The sequence below is a fragment of the Pogona vitticeps genome, chromosome 1 (genome assembly GCF_051106095.1).
Source record: "Pogona vitticeps strain Pit_001003342236 chromosome 1, PviZW2.1, whole genome shotgun sequence".
Lineage (NCBI taxonomy): Eukaryota > Metazoa > Chordata > Lepidosauria > Squamata > Agamidae > Pogona > Pogona vitticeps.
This window is the reverse complement of record NC_135783.1, coordinates 72,877,420-72,887,086: the sequence shown is the minus strand read 5'-3', so window position 1 is coordinate 72,887,086 and position 9,667 is coordinate 72,877,420.

Here is a 9,667-nt window from a genome sequence, read left to right as displayed (position 1 = left end):
CTGGGCAGAAATGTAAGCCAGAAAGAGATTCCATGAGACCAAATGGTTCCCTCCAGCCACACATACACACAACCTGTTTGAATGACCAACAGAGGATCAGTTGCCTCTAGAACGCTTACTATCTTTCCAACTGTTGTTGTGTAACAGTTTCCCCCAACAAATCCCCCTCCACCCACCACTTGCTTCAACACCTCCTTGGATTAGTGAAACTGTACATTCCCACCATGGCAGTAATTGTGGCTCCAGCATGAGCTCCATACAAGCACTTATATGAAACAGCCAATCAATTAAAAATAATTAGCAACTTGGAGTGTACAGTAGACAATCCTGAAAGCTCTGTTTCTTGGCCAGTTTATTGAAGCAGCGTGCACTCTGAACACAGTGCTAGCAGGACACTGAAGCAGTGGGTGACCACTCTTAGCTGCTGCAGCTACTGGACTGACAGCCGTGCCTCTGGACTTCTCCACCTCCTTCATTGTTTGCTTGTGTCATAACCTCTTAACCAGCAAGCACATGGCAGCTGCTGGTCTTTATGCTTTTTCATTAACCTCCTCATGAGGAGTGCTCCCAGCAGAACGTCTTTTAGCCCCAGACAAAGCAAGTTCTCTTTTTCAATGGAAGGGGTGGGCACAGGAATTCTCGAGAAGCCTTTATCTTTCTTGGTAGTCTTTACTGAGCATGCTCGCAGTTACAGCATTGAAGTTTGAACTGTATCAAAAGAGGCATTTTAACTCCTGAATATTCCCACAACCACAGGGTGGGGTTTAGTCACAATATAGAAAAGCAGGTGAGATTAGTAATTTTAGAGGGGAAAAAGCAAATTAAAATCTCTTGGCTTTTTTTGATGAATTTACTGCGCCCTGCAGTTTATGGTCACCCCCCCTCTCTCTGTGTATGTATGTTTTTGGTTGAAAAAAAAATCATAACTTAAAATCTTTTGCCCAGAATCTTTTGCCTTGCATCAAATTTGGCACAGAGCAAGATCAGACTATTTGCTAAAACTGTGCCAGATTTGACACTGATCCAAAGCCCGGTTTAAAAGCTATAATGTTTTGTTTGGGCTGCCCCCATTTTTTGAACTGCATTGTTGAATGTTGCTTTGCTTTGCAACACAATATCTGAGGTACAACTACCACACACCTCTAATCAGCTAGGAGAAAAAGAGTAAATATTGAATAATTAAAAAAAGAACAACACTGTAGGAAGGAATCTCCTTCACTGCATTAGATTCCACTTATCAAGCCATTTAATAGCTCTGGAAGCTGTTTTGGCACAAGAAAATGGACTAGAATTTTGGCCAGAATTCTACTGTAGGCTTGTATGACCTGCTCTGCCTAATTAATGAAGAGCTGGGGCATCTCTCAGTCATTTGCCTGGACACACATGTTCAGCGGCGCAACCAAGATGTGCCCTGAGACAATGTACCCTGAGAGAAGAATACTGAAGATCAATGAAAGATCAAGACCTTCTTCATATGTCCTCCAAACAATGTGGAAGGTGCTTCCAATTTGTAGAACCCCAGATTGAAATTCACCCTTGTGAATAATGCAAGCGTGTGGCGAAACTGATTGTGAAGTGAGGTTCTTTGCATCCTTTGAGATAAGGTATTGATTGGGAGTGTGCAAGAAAGTCAGTATAGACCACTCATAGCCATACACATTCAGGGTGGTGCTACTCATCTGAAACACATTCACCCTACTGACAGCTTCCCAATGCATGTTTACAACTTAAGTGTTTACTACAATTTGCATTTCTCATCTTGAGAGCTAATTCGTAAGTTATACTAATGACATGACAATTGCAACCATGAAGGAATTTTGACAGTGTGAAAGGGATCTGCCCAAAATCAGTTGTCACGGACAAATATGCAGTTGTTGGAACTCTTAGGGAAAACAAGACAAATCAGGATGTTAGAATATTTTTTAAGGAGTACAGGAAATATGTCTACATAGGATGGTGAAGTTAGTTTTCCAGGAAACTGGCAAAAGCAGAAGGCAGGAAGTGGAGTTTCATTTACACACACACTGTGCTTTCGTCCGCAGAAATTCCCCAGCTTGAATTAGTTTGGTTTACTGACTTCTGCAGCACACTGACCTTTCCAATGGATAAGCCTAGCTTCTGTGGTGCCAGCATGCATGGCCTCTCGAGACATGACTTACTCAAACACTCACAGATTTCATTCAGCTGGAAAGAGCCAAGTACCCAATTTTTCACTGGATCCTCAAAAATAAATCACTTGCCAATCTGAGGACTGAAGCTGATGAGCCAAAATACTATTTTCATCTAAACCAGCTTCAGACTCGATGTAGCCAAAGTGGCACATCTGTGACCACCATGTGACAACTGCAAATCAGGTTTGGTACTACAATTTACTACTCTAATGTGGGAGGTTCATACTTTTTTCATGCCCATTGGAGTAAATATATTTTCATTGATTCTACTATTGACCTTTTAAATATTTATCATATTCACTCATTTAAAATATATTAAGTTCTCTTTAAACCCTGTCAACATGGCTTACAGCGCATTCTCATGTGGTAATAAAAGAGAAATTAATACAATCAACAGGATTTTCACAATCTTGATTCAGTCATTTTCAAGACCGTTCAAACATTAGAAAATCTGTTTAAGATGTCAACTTGCATGGATTTCAGCATGCAAAAATTCATTATGAGACCCCGCACTGATTTCTCTTCACATTTGTAAGTATATTTAGACATGCTGACACTGTAAAAACACTTCTACAATGGCCCGGAAAACAAAAATCAGGTTAGTAGGTCTATAAAACTACTGCAATCATCATAATTACATTCTTTTTGAAACCCTGATGATGTAATCTGTCATCAGTGACAATAAGATTTATTTTTCAGTCCATTTTTTTTTAAAAAAATCACTGGTGAATATCTGCATTGATCTTGATGGCTGCTTCATTAATGATGGGTTGACATGCAGGACACCAACCTGAACATATCTATCAATATAAGGCTTTATTCACACTGTCTTCCTTAATCAACAATCCACAACATAGGGAAGGTGACAAGAAGATAGAAACTGGTCCTGACATTTCCCACAAGATAAACAGTAGACAGTAAGACAACGGTCTAGTTGTCTTTGAGATTCTAACCCACTGCCTAGGATGTGCTACTTCAGACCATAGTAGAGTGGAATGTTGTAAAGAACATTCTGACATTCCACTATATTCTGACACACGTAACACAAAAAACCAATGTATGTGTCCAAGAGAAGGTCAAGTGAAAACTAGAGAGTAGTGAATGCTAGGGGCTGGGAAAACTTAGTTCCTTTTATCCCTCTTTGATCCCTTCCCTCATCTTTTTATGCTGTGTGTGCATAGAAAGAGGAGGAAAGGGGAACCAGGCCATCCTCCAGCCCCAGGGGTGGGATTCCTTTCAGGTAGGCTTTAGCAAGCAGCCCGAAAGGGAAAATCTCTCTCTGCTTATGAGTAACAGCTGATCTGCAGTGGCATAAGCCGATAAGGAACGACGGGATGAATACAAAAGGGTTATATTAGTTGCTTTGTATTTGTTGGGGTCTCTGGACCCCAAGAATATGAAGCAACTAATATCTGCTGAATCAGGGATATTTAACTAATATCCTGATTTGTTTTTATATTTGTCCCCATGTCTAGTCACTAGGATCTGTATTGACTACCAGTGGTTCTCAGGAAAGGAGTTTTTCCCACTCCTAAGTGAACATACTAAGAATTAAAACTATAACCTTCTGTAAGCGAAGTATGAGTGTTCAATCCACTGAAAGATGGCCATACACTAAAAATAAGATACAAATAGACCAGCGAGGAATGCACAAAAGCAGCAGGCAGCCTCTTTTGTGGGTGGGTTCTCGGTTATTCAGTTAGTTTAGGGAACAAGCTTACGTTCCTTGCTAGGTTGGATGAAACATTGCTGGATGCTGCATTCACCTTTTTTTTCTGGTGGTGAGATATGTCCTGAACGGAGGTCTTTGTAGAACTGCAGTGGAGATTCCTGAAGCCACAGATGTTTGTCTGCACGGTTCTATCAGCAGTGGAGCCAAATAAATAAATAAATAAATAAATAAATAAATAAATAAATAAATAAATAAATAAATAAATAAATAAATAAATAAATAAATAATTTTTTTTTTTTTAAAAGGGCACACAGTGGACTTCTTTTAGAGATTGCTGATGATCTACACAGGAGCCTAGGCATTCTCATTAACACAGCACATCTCCCAAAAGGCTTGCCCCCCCAAAAAAATTGTCAGCTGAAGATCCGGTTCAGTTAATTCCCTTCTACCAGAAGTAAGTTGGGGATGGGTGTGAGAATGATCTCCATCCTTCTTATGTCCTGGATGGCTGAATGTGGCAGAGCAGCTCTGTCATGGATCTCTTTCTACAACACCACCAGTAGGTGCCCTCATGAATGCACCTTTTTCCATGGCAGGGTAGTATATCTTTGCACAAAGTTTGGAAGTTACTGCTGTTTAAATGGCCTACCATCAGAAAACCCCTCCTGAGTGGTGGTGCTGGTAGTTGTGATGGTGTTGATTCATCACAACAGTGATCTTCAGGACAAAACATACAGTCCTGTCCACTTCTCTGTTTTTCTAGTTCCTTCTTAATCAGCTCTTGGGGATACTGAGAAGAAGCCATCGTATTTATTCCTTCATGTCACTCTCTTTTTCTCTCTCTGGTGCTGGAGATAGACAAGTGGACAGATGGACAAGTAGATATTTAAATGCTGTCAGTAGTGCTGGTGATAATTGGTGGGAGGGTAGTTGTGGGAAGTCTTCTTTTTATCCAGTGCTAAAGAGATTATCAGAAGGATTACTTGCTAGATCATTAGCTTGCAGCTGTGCAAGTATAAAGAAATCCAGCTGAAAGCACAGCTTGTGTTATAATTCTCTGATTCATTCCACGCTTGTCAGGGGTGATGAAGTCACAATATGCACTCTACCTTTTTACCCTAGAAACGGAACCAACTTTTCAAAGAGACAGTTAAGTTGACTGTAGTGGGCTCTGTAAGGCAAATCTCTATTTAAATATATTTTCAAGCGCAAGCCATTCAAAGTGCTCATTTTCCAGGCCTTAATGCACTAGAACGATGCTTCCACACTACTTGTGGAACTAATAAGTACTAAGAGTACTAGTGGCACGCAACACAGGCTAATTAGGCTGTCTTTTGAGAGCCGATCATACAGAATATTGCATGAGAAGGTCAGAACAGCATTTCATTAAAAAGGAAGTAAAACGACACCTTGACAACTCGCCTTTATTTCCCATACTTTTAAAAGGACTTCATTAATCACATCCTACAAGCACTTAACAATCTGAAAGAATGGTACCTAACTATATGTCTCAAGTTGTAACATAGTTTAAAACAAGGTGGGGGACTTCGGCTCCCTCAGATGTATTGATTATCCTTTATGTTTGGTTGTTTGCTAGCTGGGACTTCCCAGAGCTGAAGTCCAAAACATTTGGATAGCCATCCATGGTCTGATATCTGAAAGATGACTTTGCAAATGCCCTTTGCAAATGCGCAATGAACTGAGAGTCCGAGGAGGGAAGCCCAAGAGGTCTCATCAAATAAATGGGAGAACCCAATTTTAAACCATCTGTGACGTGAAAAAGCTCATCATTCAGATCACCTGCTTATTTTCAGCAACTGTAGTGGTGGGCCAGTGAATCTGCAGTGAGGATGCTCACTGGAGGAACATTGCAGAATCTGAGTGTGATGATTGATAAAGGGTTATTTATTTATCTGATATTATTTATCTGCCACCTTTCTCTGAACAGGGGGATTCAAGGTGGCTTGCAGCAATTAAAACTATACAATGCTCACAGTTTTAAAAATCTAATAAAGACTATATTAAAACAATTTAATGTTTCTCCATATTAACCCTAAAATTAAACCCAGAATTAAAAATATATATTTTTTAAAAAGGTCCTTCACCATTTTGAGGCGGGGCCAAGGCATTTTGCTGCATGGAGGAAAGCATAAGATGGTGTCTGTTTCCTCCATACTCCCACCCTAGCCACTATTTTTGGAGTGCAGGTTTCATAATGGGCAAACAAACTGAAAAGGTCTGAACCCAGGTGCATAGCAAGCCATGGGATACACACAACTATATACATACTTGCACTTGGTTGTTCCCCCCCCCCCCAATATCTGACAGCTGTGGCAGCAGCCTCAGTTATTAGGGCCAGCTTCTCCTTCATCCCCTGTGATCAACCTGCTGGACACATACAATCTTGCACACGTCTTCTGGGGTTAATGAGGACTACGGCCTGCACCTGCTACATACAGACAGCTCAAACTGGTGTATTAGTAGGGATCTGATGAATCAACTCCTCCATAAGTTCAACTGGCCTACTCTAGTTGTGACTTACTATGCTAAGCAACAGGATTTCAGCAAGAGTGTTAGCTAGCTGGCCCTAAGGGCCAAGTCAGAGGAAATGGATAAGTCAGTTTTCTCTGTCTGTTCTATACCTCAGGGTGTATATATATTCCTAAGCCCCCTATATATATAAGATAAGCTGAGAAGCCTTTGGATCCCCTGATGGGGGTTTAGGAATATATATATAGCTTCTCAGCTTATCTCAGATAATATTTTGGGGCTGAGTAAGAAATAAAATAAGGTACGAGTAAATGACCAATGTTCATGTGAAGGAGGGACATTATTTACTACTATTATTTAGGGAATCTAAACTATCTTCCCTTTCTTTGAACTTTATGTTCCAGTATGAAAACAATGTAAAATTCCTGTGTTGTCTGTATGACACGTAATGAATGAAAAGATTTCCAGCCTGACTTTTCAGATACTGGAAATCTTTGCCACATATATCGAGTTTCTTTGCAGCAATATAAAATTTAGAATGCAACATTATTTGTGTGTTTTCTTTGTGATCTTTCATCAACTTTAATCGTTCTTTTCCTTTGATGTAATTAGTAAATTTTTCAAGGCTTCCTTCTCCTTTTCTACCACTTGGGGAAAAAATAGCAATCTCAAGAGAGTGACCTTTGGCTTTTTGCATGACGACAAAACCACAATTTATTCATGCTGAAAGCTATACCAACGTTATCATTCACAAACTTCCCACATGTAAGTATATTCCCCAGGGTCTTCAGACACTCTTTCCACCTTGCAGGGTTTTTTAAAAAAACATTGTAAGCAAAATTTATTACTGTTACAACATTAGGGTTTTTTTTCAGCTTTTGATGAATTCGGTATATATATTTTGGTTTTAGTGCTTTTCGTACTTAACTTGCTCAAACTTATTAGGAGAAAACCACCATGCATAACTGAGGTAAGCGTGCAAGATAGACATGGAAAAACAAGGAAGTATAGCCACCTTCGGTATTATGACCTTGCACTGCAGAATCATAGAATCATAGAATAATGAAATTGGAAGGCGTCTATAAGACTACTGAGTCCAACTCCCTGCTCACTGCAGGAATACAAATCAAAACAGATCTGACAGATGGTTGCCTAAATTTATCTTGAATGCTTCCAGTGTTTGAGCACTCACCACCTCTTCAGGTAATTGATTCCATTGCCATACTGCTCTAACAGTTAGGAGGTTTTTCCTGATATTCAACCAAAATCTGGCTTCCTGGAACTTAAGCCCATTGCTATGTGTTCTACACTCTGGGATGAGTGAGAACAGATCCTGCCCCTCCTCCGTATGACAGCCTTACAAGTATTTGAAAAATGCTATCATATCTCCCTCCAGTCTTCTTTTCTCAAGGCTAAACATGCCCAGTTCTCTCGGTCTTTCCTCATAGGGCTTGGAAAAATGGTGGCCTTTTCCAGAACTTTTTAATATTATGTTTTGAGTTGGGTGGTAAATCTGCGTGTAGAAGCTATTGTTCCCCCGCCTCCAATATGAGGAGGCCTCTAAATAAGAAGAGGTTCCTATATGGAACACTAAATGTTACAGAGATAAATCTGACTTCCCACAAATCTGCACACTCACAAGTGCAGTATGTATTTGTATATTTATCGGCATGGATGGAGGTGCTTTCTGCAGTGTTAATCTTTCTCTTTCATGTAAATGGTTTAACTCAAACACTGCAGAGACAAAAAGTACTCACTGTGTGGTGAGTCTTGACACCACAGATTCTCACAGAAGAACATTCTAGATTCTATGCAGCTTGATATTTTTTTTCTACTAGGAAAAAAGAACATCTTGTCACCATGTCACTCTGCAAAGTTTACCTGAGTTTGTGTTTCATTTTTCCCCTCCATTCCTAATACTCATTTTGCCTTCTCATCTTGATTGTTCTTTAGTCTTCCTATGTTCCTCATAGTTCAGTTTGACATCCACCAACCACACTAGGACTATATTGATGGAGAATGTGGGGGAGAGGGCACAACACCCACTGCCTTAAGGCTTTGTGGTACTATATTGAATGGATCCCAGCAATAGGTCAGCAGCACCTATAAAAACTGCTCAAGCATCCAGTAGAGGCCCTACTAAGATTACTTGACAACCTCCAAAACAAAACTTAGACGTCTCTGAGTTTCAGAATTTTATCATGCCATAGTACTTAAATAGACTTGATCTAGATATTGAAAATCAGTGTAGGGTAGAGCTTCTGTACCAGAATGTGTAAACACATGAATGAGACAATACATTATCACAACTTTGCATTTTAATGTCACTGATTTCGAGGAAAGGCTGTGTTTGTATGGAAAGTCAGTACGACATTCCTCCAACATAAATATAGATTGGTGTCTCAATGTCCTGAAAGCTCATCTTTTCTGCGAGGTTGTCTCTACCTCAGCCTAATATTTCTTTAATTCTGTTTTCCTTTCTTTTTCACTAACTCCTAACAGAGCAGAGCCTTAAGAAAAGAAGACTGAAGGGAGACAGAATAGCACTCTTCAAGTACTCAAAAGAGTGTCATAGAGAGGATGGGCAGAATCTGCTCTCAATCACCCCAGAGTGCAGGACTTTTAATAATGGGCTCAAGTTACAAGAAGCCAAATTTTGAACATTGAAAGAACTATGGGGCTTTTCAGCTTCCTTTGGCAGTGTATGAAAGAGTGGTGCTTCAGGGCTTCCCATACCAGTAAGGCAATTTAGGAGCTAGGCTTCAGCACACAGGACAGCTTTTATTCATGTTGATCTTGCTACAGTATCCTATGAAAGATATCTAGCATCATGATGAGGAGAGGCAAATGGAGTGCCTCCTTAGAAATTGGCCCACAATTGTGGAATTCCTTCCCAGATAGAGCCGGTTCCTTTCTTACTACCATTTAAACCCTCAGGAGAAACCCTTTTAACATAAATTTTCCAAGCTTTCCCAAACATTTAAGTCAGTCAATTTGCTCCCGCACTCTGCTCCTTTTGAACTCCTTCTTGGGTTGACCATGCACTGGGGTTCTTCAACAAGCCAAGATACAATATTCCTCCTTTCCCTTTCCCTCCACAAATCTAGTTTCTCTCAAGTCAAGAAGGAGGTTCTCCAAAAACAGGAAGAGAGGCATAGCTGTTCAATTCATGTTTCAAGGTAAATATTTTTGCAGTCAGGCAAATTAAAAAGAAAATTAGCAACACAGCCAAGCCAATTTTACTGCTAAGCATGATGGGTTTGATATTTAATATTGTTCCATGACTTGGACTGTATTCTCTATTTCTTAGTTCACACATTAATTTCATGTAATT